General features: G+C 51.4%; 1 protein-coding gene across 2 annotated transcripts in view; it reads right to left on the reverse strand.

Moving 5' to 3' along the window:
- Positions 1–12,674: 12,674 nt before the first annotated feature.
- The window catches only part of Ahdc1 (AT-hook DNA binding motif containing 1), a 43,219-nt gene continuing 42,537 nt past the window's right edge, over positions 12,675–13,356 (reverse strand). For both annotated transcript variants that reach the window (XM_048350619.1, XM_048350620.1), the window contains exon 6: positions 12,675–12,887. The gene's annotated coding sequence lies outside the window, so the exon portion shown is untranslated. The remainder of the gene's footprint in view (positions 12,888–13,356) is intronic.

Here is a 13,356-nt window from a genome sequence, read left to right on the forward strand (position 1 = left end):
CCTCTGATCTGAGCCCCCTGAGTAGCTAGGATTACAAGCATGAGCCGCGGTGCCTTGCTCTTGGCAAGTTCTTATCTCTTTTTTTCACAGTCCCTAGTGTCTAGAAGAGTGCCCAATATATAGTAGGTGCTTGCTAAATACTTTCATTGTTGTTGTTCTGGTTTCAGGGCCTTACACTCTGGCTCAACTTTTTCCATTCATTGCTAGACTGGGACTTGAACTCAGGACCTGACATTTTCCCTCAAAGGCAAGCACTCTACCACCTGAACCATGTTTCCAGCCCTCATCAGCTTTTTTTTGCTGGCTAACTGAAGGCAGAGTCTTGAAGCCTTCTTCGCCCCCCCCCCCCCCGTCCTGGGGCTTGAACTCAGGGTGCTGTCCCTGAGCTTTTTTGCTCAAAGCTAGAGTGCTTCCACTTGAGCAACACTTCCACTTCAGGATTTCTGGTGATTCACTGGAGATAAGAGTCTCACACACCTTCCTGCCTGAGCTGGCTTCAAACCACAGTCCCCAGATCTCAGCTTCCTGAGTAGCAAGGATTATAGATGTGCACCACCAGCACCTGCCCTACATACTTCTTGAATGAATGATAAACAAGTGAACGTATACAGGGCCACATGTAGGAAATGTGTTGTATGTATGATGTGTGTGTATGTCTGAACAGACACATTTTGGTGTGTCCAGGTGTGTGACATTTCTGGCATATGTGGCATTTGAGCCAAGTGTGTGCACAGGTAGGTATGTGTGTTTAGGTATGGGACCTTTTGCCTGAGGCTTTGCCACTGTGTGAGCCCTGCGAGGGTTGGGGCCATGGCTGTGTGTGCACAGTTGTGTGTGCGTGTGCGTGTGCATGGGGGTGGGAAGGCGCTGTCGGCTTCTCCCAGCCTTCAGCACTCACTCAGCTTCACCCCAGGTCGCCTGCTGCGAAATGTCAGTGGCAGAGAAGCTAAAAATATCCACTCTCCTCCTTCTGCTCACTGCTTGGGCTGATGGGACTGTGGGGCCCCAGCCGGCCCCTGGGGCCCTGGGGGAGGAGGCACTGCTGGATGAGGGGGACGGGAGAGGGGGTGGTGGAAGGAAAGGAGGCCCTTCTGGGTACATACCCTTCCTTCTTCTTCCTGGCTCCAAAGCCAGGCCCCAGGCTTGCTTCTTTCAGGAAGCCCTTTGAGAAGCCCCTGGAGCTGCCACAAGCTCTGCTCCCGGGTCCCTGTGTGTGTCGTCCATCTGTAGCCACAGCATCCCCGTCCCCCCACTATGGTCTCCATCAGAGGGGCTCCTGAGGCAGGATCCTGTCTTGTCAGTTCCCAGGTTCCAGAGGTCAGAGCTGTGTTTCCATTTGGATAGGGGATTCCCACAGAAATTGCTGGAACCGTCTCCTTAGCCGGCTGAGCCATTTCTTGGGCTTATGTGGCCTTGCTCCTCTGACCCCAAGGCAGATCTGCTGCTACTCAGAACTTGCAGGAAAGGAGGAGTCTCAGCTCTTGCCCGCACCACACCCTAGGCTGGCACATTGAGGATGGGACGTGTCGGGGCTCGTGGTCCTTCAGAGAGAGTTGTACCTCATCCCATGTTAGGCTCTTGGGTGTGTCTGCTCTGTGCCAGTGGTGTTTTGCCATTGCTTGCCCTGGGCACTGTGGACAATCGGTAAAAGTCAGGTGGGTCATGTGTTCTTCCGGTTTTAATGTGCGTGTGGATGCCCAAGGGTGTTGTTAGCTACATGTTGCTGCTTCTTGTCATTCAGACCTGAAAATACTAGCAGAAATGAGGGGTGTGCATGTGAGAGGAGCTGAGATTAATGTGGGGTGCTCTTGTATGCCTGTGTGTTTGAGTATGCTGGATAGTCAGTGCTGGTTTGTCCTGTGTATTACGCATCTGTGGCTCTATTTGTGTGTCTGTGTTTTAATCATTTGATGACTGTGTTTCTGTGGGTCTGTATGTCTGTCTGCTTGGATGTCATTCTGCCTACGGAAATCTCTATACCTTTATCTGGGGTCTGTGATCCATGTTGGTATTCTCCGTGTGCCTTGGCATGTGGGTCCCTCTCTCCTTTTCTTAGTCTCTTACCATTCGGTTGCAGGCCTCAGGCGCATGTGCGCATGTGCAGACATGCACACGTGCACAGCAACTTTCTAGGGCCCCAAAGCCTCCAGTCCTGAGATCTCTCCCACCCACTCTCTCTCTGTTGGACTTGAGGTGGGAGCAGAATCAAAGAGGGCAGACAAGCATGGAGCCCACGACAGGCAGGGCCAGGACCAGGCCGCCAGCCATGAGGGCCCTGCCTCAGCTTTCCTCCAAGCTAGCGCTAAGCCAGAGCCTCGGTTACATGTAAACACCAGCTGTGTCAAGACAGCGCAGCTTCTTCTAGGTCAACAGACAGCTGTGGGGTTGCTAGGCAACCGCCTGGCTCCCCCCTACTCAGCCCCCCTCCCACTGCTTCTACCTGCAAACCTTCTGCTGGCTGCCCCCACCCCAGAGGCCTCCCCCTCCATGCCAGTTAACACAGCAGGGGCTGAGGGGGTGTTGGGGGGGGGGGTTAGGGCAGCTCTGGGACTGGGATCCAGGTAGGGGAACATTAACCCTGCCGGTGCCACCGCCCCCCCCCCCCCTCAGCCCTCGGTGTCCTCCTCCATGTGCCCCCCTCAGCCTGCCCAATTTAGGGCTGGCCTGCAGAGCTGCACAGCAGGTCCTGAGAGACGGGCACCAGCCAAGCTGAGGAGGGTCTGCAGGGCAGCAGGACGCAGGGAAGGTGCGCGGTCACGTCCGCATATGGTCAGGCTGGGGGGCGGTGTGTATGGGGGGGCCCCAGTGGCAACAACGCAGGGCTAAGTCCCTCTTTATTGTCCCCGTCCCACCCTCTCCCAGGATGGCCGCCCCATTTCCCAGACCGCACCTGCGCTCCCAGCTGCCCGGCCCTCCAGGTGCCAGCGCCCAGGCGCGCAGGACCCTGGGGGGCCCCCCCGGCCCAACCCGCCCCACGGGGGGGATCAGGGCGGGACTGAGGCTCCGGGCCCACTCGAGGGCTCAGGCTGTGCGTGGGGCGCGTGGGCCGGCAGGAAGGAGTGGGCGGCGAGCGGCCGACGGGGGGCAGCTGCAGGGGCAGCGAGCGGCCCTCCATTAGCATTCGGGCCCGCGCCGTGCGCCATGGCAACCGCCCCCTCCCGCCGGCCGGGCCGCCCCGCGCACAGCGCGCACCTCTCCTCCCACAGGTGGCGGAGCGCGCACGCGCAGGCACGCGCAGGCACGCGCACAGGGGGCCGCGGGGGGCCCGGGCGCGCGCCCAGGACGCCAGGTGCCCCAGAGCCCCCGGCCCCGCCCCCCCACGTCCTGCCACCCATGGGCGTGTCTCCAGGTGTGCCAGAAGCGCCCCGAGGGAAGCGGGAGGGAAGGGGGTGCCTCTCGGTCTCTGATCGCCCGTTGAGGGCTCATGCCCGCCCTGCCTGAGCTCATTTGCCTCTTTATCCCCAATGCAGGTGGCTCTGAGTGCGATGGCCCAGAGGTACTGAGTGTCCCTACCTGTGCCTTTGTGTGTTGCTGTTCCAGTGTGTGCTTGCATCTGCTCTCTTTGTTTCTTGTGTCTGGTGTGGTGGTGGTGGTGGTGGTGTGTGTGTGTGTGTGTGTGTGTGTGTGTGTGTGCATGTTTGAGGCTCTGGGTTTTCCTCTAGAGGAATAACCTGGGTGTGTCTGGATGAGTGTGCGCGTGCCTCAGTAATGAGCATGTCCGCCTGTGTGTGCTCCATGGATAGCTACATGTGACACATACAGCACCCCCCACCCATCTGTCTGGCTTCCTTAGGTACTTTTGGGTGTGGCTGTATGTGCAGTTTCGTGCTTGTGTGTTATGGCTCTGTGTTTGTGTCATTGTGCCCTTAAGTGTGTGTCCTAGAGTGTGCCTGTGTCCAGGGACTGCTGGCTCTTTGCCCTCCTGGGCTTCACTCCCTGCTGCCTGAGTGAGCCCACACCTGCTCCCTGAGCATGGGCCCCTCCCCCCACCTGGCAAGGACAAGGAAGGACAGAGGCAGACATGGAGGAAGAGACAGAGACATAGAGGGGGATACAGAGCCAAGGAGACTGAAGAGGTGGAGACCCAGAGTCATGTGATCCGCTTCATAGCCCAAGACCCAGAAGAGAAACAGATGCCAAGATCTGGACGTTACAGAGAGGGACACCCAGAGCCACACAGAAACCCTGGGTCCGGAACTGCTGAAACAGAACAGAGATCAAGGTTGTGGCTCCCTAGCTCCCCCCCCCCCCCCCCCCCCGTCCCAGCTGTGCCTCCCCCACAAACCCAACCAAGAGCTGTCCTGGCTATGTGACCCCAGCTTCCTCCTCACAGCTGCTGCTCTGTGTGTGTGTGTGTGTGTGTGTGTGTGTGTGTGTGTGTGTGTGTGTGTGTGTGTCATCAGTGTGTTCTGGGCTGGTGCCTACGTTACACACAGCCTTCCACTCTCCCCCACTGTCCACATTTTCACAGGCTCAGGTCTTGGACACAATTATATACATGCCACAGTCAGGCCACACTCATGTCAACCCAGACACACATCCCGAGCCTGTCTCTCAGTCACCAGAGCACCCAGCACACAAGCTGCTCCACGGGCGAACCACTTGTGCCCTAAGCTCTGCCAGTCAGCCACACACCCCTCGGCAACTCTTCACTCTCCAAGGGTTCCAAACCCCTACTAGAGAGGAACACACCACCAAACAGGTCAGTTGGAGCAGGCTGGATGCTCAGAGGCAGGGCACTGGGTCTGTGTCTGGCACTGGTCCCCATCGAGCTTGGGCCAGTGTCTGGAAACTTGCAGGGGACAGGCAGGACAGCGATATGGAGGCTCATGCAGCATCTACAGCAGCCACTCCAAGAAGCTATAATAACTTCCAGGCCCTGTGTGAAAGGCACTCCTGGATACCACAGTGTTCATACACATTAAATATGGGTGTGTGCACACAGGCGGCTGTTCCTGTGCGAATGCTCAGCACAATGGCTAGATTAGAGGCTCAACTTTGGCTGCTCATTTCGAACCAAGCAAGAGCCTTTAAAAATCCCAATGCCCAGGCCCCACCCCAGACGGAGAAAAGCAGAACTGCCTGGGGTAGGGCCGGCACCGGCAGTGGGAGGCTGTTCTCTACTGCTCTTGTTGAATGGCTGGAAAACTCTGCCATGGGATATCAATGGGGAGGTCGATAGAGACCGTTTTCAGTTTCTCTTCCCTGGTGAGGATTGAACCCAGAGCCTGGCTCAAGAGAGGCCGGTGCTCGACCAATGAGCTACATCCCAGTCCTTAAGTTTTCATTTTAACAGTTCAGTGAGCCCAGGTGCCTGTGGCTCATGCCTGTCATCCTAGCAACTCAGGAGGCTGAGATAGGAGGATCACCGCTGGAAGCCAGCCTGGGCAAGAAAGCCTGAGTCTCGGGCTGGGAACGTGGCTTAGAGGTAGAGTGCTTGCCGCTTGCCGAGCATGCACAAAGTCCTGGGTTCAATTCTTCAGCACCACATAAACAGAAAAAGCCGGAAGTGGCGCTGTGGCTCAAGTGGTTAGAGTGCTAGCCTTGAGCAAAAAGAAGACTCAGACCCTGAGTCCAAGCCCCAGGACTGGCAAAACAAACACACAAAAAGCTGGAAGTAGAGGTGTGGCTCAACTGGTAGATTGTCAGTCTTGAATGAAAAAGCTCAGGAACAGCACCCAGGCCTTGATTTTAAGGCCCACTACCACACAAAAACAAAACAAAACAAAAGAGCAGCACAGTGGAACACAGATCCTGAGCCTGACTGCTTGAACTCTGGTGTCAGCACTTACCCAGAAGTCTTTGCAAAGTAACTCCTCTGCCCTTGAGCTTCTGGTCTACAAGGTGGGAATAATAATGGTTAATAATAAAGCCTGGGGCACTGTTGTGGAGACAGAATCAGTGGCTAAGTATGTAAGGAAATTATTTTAAAAAATCTGATGTCAAGGGCTAGGGATATGGCCTAGTGGCAAGAGTGCCTGCCTCATATACATGAGGCCCTGGGTTCGATTCCCTAGCACCACATATACAGAAAATGGCCAGAAGTGGCGCTGTGGCCCAAGTGGCAGAGTGCTAGCCTTGAGCAAAAAGAAGCCAGGGACAGTGCTCAGGCCCTGAGTCCAAGGCCCAGGACTGGCCAAAAAAAAAAAAAAAAAAAATCTGATGTCAAGAAAATACTGTGTAATTTTTTTTAACTATTGTATTTACTATTACTGTATGTTTATTATTATGATAGAATTGGGGCCTGAAGTCAGGGCCTAAGTGCTGTCTCTTAGCATTTTTGCTCAAGGTTAGCACTATACTTAAGCCACTGATCTACTCTCAGCTTTTAAATAATTAGAGATGAGTCTCACCATCTAGGAGCTGGTGGCTCATGCTTGTAATCCTAGGTACTCAGGAGGCTGAGATCTGAGGATTGTGGTTCAAAAGCAGCCCTGGCAGGAAAGTCTGTGGAGACTCTTATCTCCAATTAACCACCAGAAAACTAGATGTGGTACTGAGGCTCAAAGTGGTAGTACACCAACTTTGAGCAAAAAAACTCAGGGACAGTGCCCAGGCTGGGAGTTCAAGCCTCATGACTGACCAAAAAGAGAAAGAAATGTACTTTTTACTTGACTTATGAAACTGTAACTCCTCTGTACATCACCTTTGTAGTAATTTTTTTAAAGAAGTCTCACTGACTTTCCTACCTGGGCATGTTTCAACCCTTGATCCTCAGATCTCAGCCTCATGAGTAGCTAGGATTACAAATGTGAGCCACTAGTGTCCAGCAACACAGTTTTTTTTCTTTCTGATTTGTGGTGTTGAGGATGAAACCCAGGGCCTCCAGCGTGCTAGGCAAGTGCTCTACTATGACTACTGATCCCAACTCTGAATTATTTTTACTACAGAATGTACTGGTTTTTGTTTCTATTTTTTTTTAGAGTATTGTGGCTTGAACTCAGGGCCTAATGCTCATGCTGGGCTTTTTCACTGAAGGCTGGCACTCTACCACTTGAGTCATGCCTCCAGTTCTATCACTTTGCTGGTTAGCTGGAGATAAGAGTCTCTTAGATTTGTCTGCCAGAGCTGGCTCCCCACCAAGATTCTCCAATCTCAACCTCCTTGAGCAGCTAGAATACTTATTTTTGTGCTGGTAGGAGGGATTTCAACTTAAGAGCCTTGAGCTCTCTATCTGCTTTTTCATTTATAGCTGGCACTTTGCCATTTAATCAATACTTCTAGTCGGGCATTTTGTTGGTTAATTAGAGATGGACTCTCTAATTATTTATTATTTTTGTCTAGGCTGGCTTTGAAATATGATCTACCAGATCTCAGCCTCCTGAATAGCTAAGATACAGGGATCAGCCACTAGCAACTTTCATTTTTTTTTTTTTTTTGTCATTGTGGGGCTTGAACTCTGGGCCTGGATACTGTCCTTGAATTCTTCAGCTCATGGCTAGCACTCTACCACTAGAGCCATAGTGCCACTTCCTGTTTTCTGGTGGTTAATTAGAGTCTCACAGACTTTCTGCCCAGGCTGGCTTTGAACCTTGATCTTCAGATTTCAATCTCCTGAGTAGCTAGGACTACAAGTGAGCGAGCCACTGGTGCCCGGATTTCAATTGCTTTTTTCTTTTGGCACCAGTCCTGGGGCTTGAACACAAAACCAGAGCTTTGTCCTTAAGCTTTTTTTCATTAAAGCTAGCATTCTATCTCGAGCTACATTTCCACTTCTGGCTTTTCCCGTGGTTAATTGGAGATGAGAGTGTCACAAACTTTCTTGCCCAGGCTGGTTTTGAACTGCAATTCTCAGATCTCAGTCTCTTGAGTAGCTACGATTACAGGCTGAGCAACTGGCACTGGGCAATTTTCCAATTTTATAAGCAGAGTGTTTTGGTACTGGTGCTGGGGCTTAAACACAGGCCTGAGTGTTATCCCTGAGCTTCTTTTGCTCAAGAGTAGTGTAGTGCTCTATCACTTGAGCCACAGCTCTACTTCTAGATGTTTGGTATTTATTGGAGATCAGAGTCTCATGGTCGTGTGTGTGTGTGTGTGTGTGTGTGTGTGTGTGTGTGTTGTGTCCCAGTCCGGGGCATGATCTCATCAGGGCATGGGTACTGTCCGAGTCCCACTTCCATCTTTTTCTGTTTATGTGGTGCTGAGGAATCGAACCCAGGGCTTCATGTATACTAGGCAAGCACTCTACCACTAAGCCACACTCCCAGCCCTCAGTATTATTATTATTATTATTATTTAAATTGGTGCTCGTGCTGGGAATATGGCCTAGTGGCAAGAGTGCTCGCCTTGTATACACGAAGCCCTGGGGTTCTGTTCCTCAGTACCATATATATAGAAAAGGCCAGAAATGGCACTGTAGCTCAAGAGGTAGAGTGCTAGCCTTGAGCAAAAAGAAGCCAGGGACAGTGCTCAGTCTCTGAGTCCACACCCCAGGACTGACCAGAAAAAAACAACAACTGGTGCTCAAACCTAGGGCCTCGTGTATACTGAGCACGTCTATTCCATGGAGCCACATACCACAGTCTTTTTGTTTGTTTGTTTGGTTTTGTTCTTTTGTTTGGTTTTGTTTTTTTGCCAGTCCTGGGGCTTGAACTCAGGGCCTGAGCACTGTCCCTGGCTTCTTTTTGCTCAAGGCTAGCACTCTACCACTTGAGCCACAGCGCCACTTCTGGCTTTTTCTATATATGTGGTGCTGAGGACTCGAACCTAGGGCTTCATGTATAAGAGATGAGCACTTTACCACTAGGCCATATTCCCAGCCCACATCACAGTCTTTAAATACATTTTTTTTTTTAAGTTAGGAAGAAGTGAAGGCTTGGAGTAAGTCTTTGGGTCAATGTACTTCTGCCACTTTCCATGTGACACTGGACAAGTCACTCTGAGATAAGTCACTTATTCCAAGTCTATGAAGCTGTCATGTAAATGATTGTTTTGAGTAAAACATCCCAGGAAGTATTTAATAAATAGTACAAAACCCTAAATAATCTAGAAGCCACGTAGCTTTGATACAGCCTGGGATCAGGTGTGGCACTCTGGCTGCGGTGGGGCCCTGCCCTCTGAAGTGGACAAGTTCCAGCAGCATAAGGACCCCTGCCCCGCCCCCCCAAACCTGGAGAGCTTTGCTACCTTTTCCTCAGGGGCCCCAGAACCTAGGGGCTCTAAAAGTCATCAGAACTCTTCTTACCCTTTCCTCCGCTATGACTCCTGCCCTCTCATGGGGGGATCATCTGCTCTCCCACTCCTTCGGACCCTGCTCTTCTCTCAGGGAACTCCAGTTCTCCCCAGGACTCTCTCCCATTCCTTCTTTCATTCTCTTTCCTCATCCTTCCCTTTTATTTATTTTTTTGGTGAAGGTCCTGGGGCTTGAACTCAGGGCCTGGGAGTTGTACCTGAGCTTTTATTTATTAGGCTAGTGCTCTACCATTTGAGCCACAGCTCCATTTCCAGATTTTTGGTGTTCACTGGAGATGAGTCTCACAGACTTTTCCTGCCTGGGCTGGCTTTGAATCTGTAGCTAGGATTATAAGGGTGAATTACCAGTGTTCTGCCCATATTTTGATTTTGTCAGTCATGGGGCTTGAACTCAGGGTCTGAGCACCACCCCTTAGCTTTTTTTGCCCAAGGCTAGTGCTCTACAACTTTGAGCCACAGCTCCAGTTTTAGTTTTCTGGTGGTTAATTGGAGCTAAGTGTCTCATGTACTCTCCTGCCCACACTGACTTCACACTGTGGTTCTCAGATCTCAGTCTCCTGAGTAGCTAGGATTCCAGCACAACCTTTGTTTATAAGGACGTGCTGAGCTGTGGTTACCTCCCTAACTCCTTTCTTCCCTGAGTCTCTCTTCCACACAAGTCCTGAGCGCCAGGACACACAGCCCTCTACTATTCTTTATTCCGCTTCCTTTGGACCCATCTCAGTTGAGCCAGTCTTTTCCACTACCTAATCTCCCCAGCTCCCCAGGAAGCCTCACCTTCAGACTGAACCCTCATTTCCGTAGAAGCCAGTTCAGCTCCCCCACCCCTCCCCCCAGGCCCCCAAGCCCCTTCTGCCTCCTCAGCAACTGCTGAACACATTCATTTTCTCCCTGCAGGCAATTCTTGGGGCTGCAAACCATCTTCTCTTGGGTTGGCTCATCCCAGCCTCCTCTGATGGGTTCTCTGACCCCCCCACCCCCCCACCCCCTGCTGCACTGACCTCTCCAGAAGCCCCTCCCCCTTCAGGATCACAAGCAGTGTGCTTTCCAGACAGAACCCACGCCTCCTCCAATCCGCTCCCATCTCTGCGCCCTGGCACGTGTTCTTTTCTCTCCCTTCATTTTTCTGTTTAGCATCCTAAGCGTGGCTTTTTTTTTTTTTTTTAAACTTTCTGCAGAGCCCTCTTCTCTGGTCCTCAGGGTCTTAACTGCGTCCTGCCCCCACTTCTGGCTCCCCAGCGGAATGTCAGTGCTACAGGCTGTCTGCAGAGAGGACAGAAAGCCAAGATGAAGATCTTGGTGAGTTGTGGAAGGGGCTGAGCAGGTGGACGAGGCTTCACATCAGCACAAAGGCCAGAGTATCGGGCTATGATATAGGACCCTCCAGCTTTTCCCAGGCAGGAGGGCCCAGAGGGTGGGAGCCCCAGCAGCCCAGGGTTCCTTTGTCTACCCCATCGCCTGGGCCTAGCTGGGGGGATCAGGGAGGCCAGGTCACATGAAGCTGTCTCTTAGACAACACTGAGGAAGCACAGGGAGAAGTCACATGAGCAGAGGTTTAACATAGAATGGGTCATGGGAAAACTGTGTCTGAAGATCAGGAGACCAAAGTGGCTGTTGTTTGGGTGAGGACAACGGAGAGCTCCCCCAAAGTCAGGGGAGAGCAGTTCAGTTCTTCTAACCTAGCATTTGGGGATAAACACTGGGGTGACTGGCATGGTCCTACCTTATGTTGTGCAGATGTGCCTGCGGTGTGTGGGTTAATACAGGGGGGGCCTGGAGGTAGAGGGGGCCCAGGACCTAAGACTAATGAGGGAACACATAGCAGTCCCAGGGGGAAAAGAGTCTCAAAAGTGTTCTTGGTGCTGGGTGCTGGTGGCTCACACCTGTAATCCTAACTACTCAGAACACTGAGATCTGAGGATCAAAGTCTGAAGCCAGCTTGGGCAGGAAAGTCTGTGAGACTCTTATCTCCAATTAACCACCAAAAAGAAAAAGAGCCAGGCGCCAGTGGCTCACGCCTGTAATTCTAGCTACCCAGGAGGCTGAGATCTGAGGATCATGGTTCAAAGCCAGCCTAGGCAGGAAAGTTCATGAGACTCTTATCTCCAATTAAAGACCAGAAAACTGGAAGTGGTGCTGTGGCTCAAGTGGTAAAGCATGCCCCACGACAAAAAAAAAAAAAAAAAAAAAAAAGTAAGAAAGAAAAAGCCAGAGTAGAGAGCTGTGGCTCAAGTAATAGAGCATTAGCCATGAGGGAAAAAAAGAAAAAGAAAAAAAAAAACAAAAAACCTCAGGAACAGGGTCTGGGACTGGAGTTCAAGCCCCAGGACCAGCCCAAACAAACAACAACAAAAAGAACAAAAAGGGCTGGGGATATAGCCTAGTGGCAAGAGTGCCTGCCTCGGATACACGAGGCCCTAGGTTCGATTCCCCAGCACCACATATACAGAAAACGGCCAGAAGCGGCGCTGTGGCTCAAGTGGCAGAGTGCTAGCCTTGAGCGGGAAGAAGCCAGGGACAGTGCTCAGGCCCTGAGTCCAAGGCCCAGGACTGGCCAAAAAAAAAAAAAAAAAAAAAAAAAAAGAACAAAAAGCTAGTTATTGGCGTGGTTCAAGTGGTAAAGTGGCAGCTGAACAAGAAAAGAAAAAACAAATGTGGGGGCTAGAAAGCCAGAGATACAGAACAAATGAAGGCAGAGTTCTGAGACCAGGGTTAGAATGAGGGGGCCCGGATTCAAGAGCAGGCACATAATGCGGGTTCCTCAGGGAGACTGATGTCCCCCCACCCCCGCCCTGCCAAGTCCTAGGGCAAAATGAAGACCAGGAGGTAGAACTTTCTTCACTTTTAGGACAGAATGCATGGACTGAGGCAGAGGCAGGACAGGTCCACAGAGCACAGTGGAGTGGGGGACCCTGGGTTTCAAGCAGATGTCAGATGTAGCAGGGAACACATGTAGGTATTTCAGTCCCTCTGGGGACCCAGCGGCTGGTGACAAAGCCCAGCTGTGTCCCTTCCACTCCACCCACCCTCACTCACCCCCTTTCACAAGACACAAGGTTTTTTTTTTTTTTTTTTTTTTTTTTTGCTTTTTTTCATTTCTTTTTAATACAAACTTGGATCTTTGGGTGTGTCCTGCCAACAGAAAGCAACAACAACAACAGAAGAGAAAACCCAAAAGAGTGAAAAATAAGAAAGAAAGGGGGAAAAAAAAAAAAAAAAAGCTCCCGTAAGAGGTTCTTCTCCCTCCCCCCCACCATGCGAATTTGCACACCACGGGACCACAGCAGGTTTACAGAATGCAATATACAATCCACGATTTATAATAAAACAGTATATACAATAAATAGGATATTGTTCATTTTTGTCAAACGACCTGTAGATAAATTTCTCAGTGCATACTTGCAGGGGCTCTGGACACAGCGAGGCCCTGCTCGCAACCTCTTGCACACGCACTCTCTCTCGCTCTCTTTTTTTTTTTTGTCTTTTTCTAAAACTGTGTTTTTGTCTTTAAGTTTTGTACATTTTTAAAAAGTATTTACAATTGCTGGTTTTGTGCAGAAAGGGCTCACCTTCGGCTTCTGCGTGGAGGAGATGGGCAGGGAGGGTTGGGGATGGGGTGGGAGGCAAGGGGCAGGCTTTCCTGCCGGAGGACAATGTGGACACAAGGAGGGATCTTGGCGTTGGTTTTCTGAAAGCTGCAAAGAAACAAAAGAAGAGGCAGAAGTCAGCAGCAGGCAGACACTGGACTTTGAGACCAAGAAGACCCAAGAACCCTGTCCCCTGCTCCAATCCCACCAGGATTCTGGAAGAAGCCAATCACATCGTTTCTTCCCCCAGATCTAGCTCCCACATAACTCGGGGACTACATGTGGCCAACTCCGAGCTCAATTTCTCTCTGTAAAACAAGCATGGGTGAGGCCACACGTAAGAGGTGAAGGCTAGGCTGAGGGAGCTGTCAGGGTCCCAGGCCTGTAAGAGCTTGGGCTCTTGGAGTTAGGCACCACTGAGTTCAAATACAAGCATCACCGTTTAAGAGCTCTGGGCCAGCGGGTTGAGTTAGGCTTCTATGAGCCTCAGTTTACTAGTAATCAGTAAAAAGGGGTTAACTAGAGTTGGGGATGTGAGGAGAGAGAACTTCCAGTTTTAGTCCAGTCTGGACTACCC

This window comes from Perognathus longimembris, chromosome 7, assembly GCF_023159225.1.
Source record: "Perognathus longimembris pacificus isolate PPM17 chromosome 7, ASM2315922v1, whole genome shotgun sequence".
Lineage (NCBI taxonomy): Eukaryota > Metazoa > Chordata > Mammalia > Rodentia > Heteromyidae > Perognathus > Perognathus longimembris.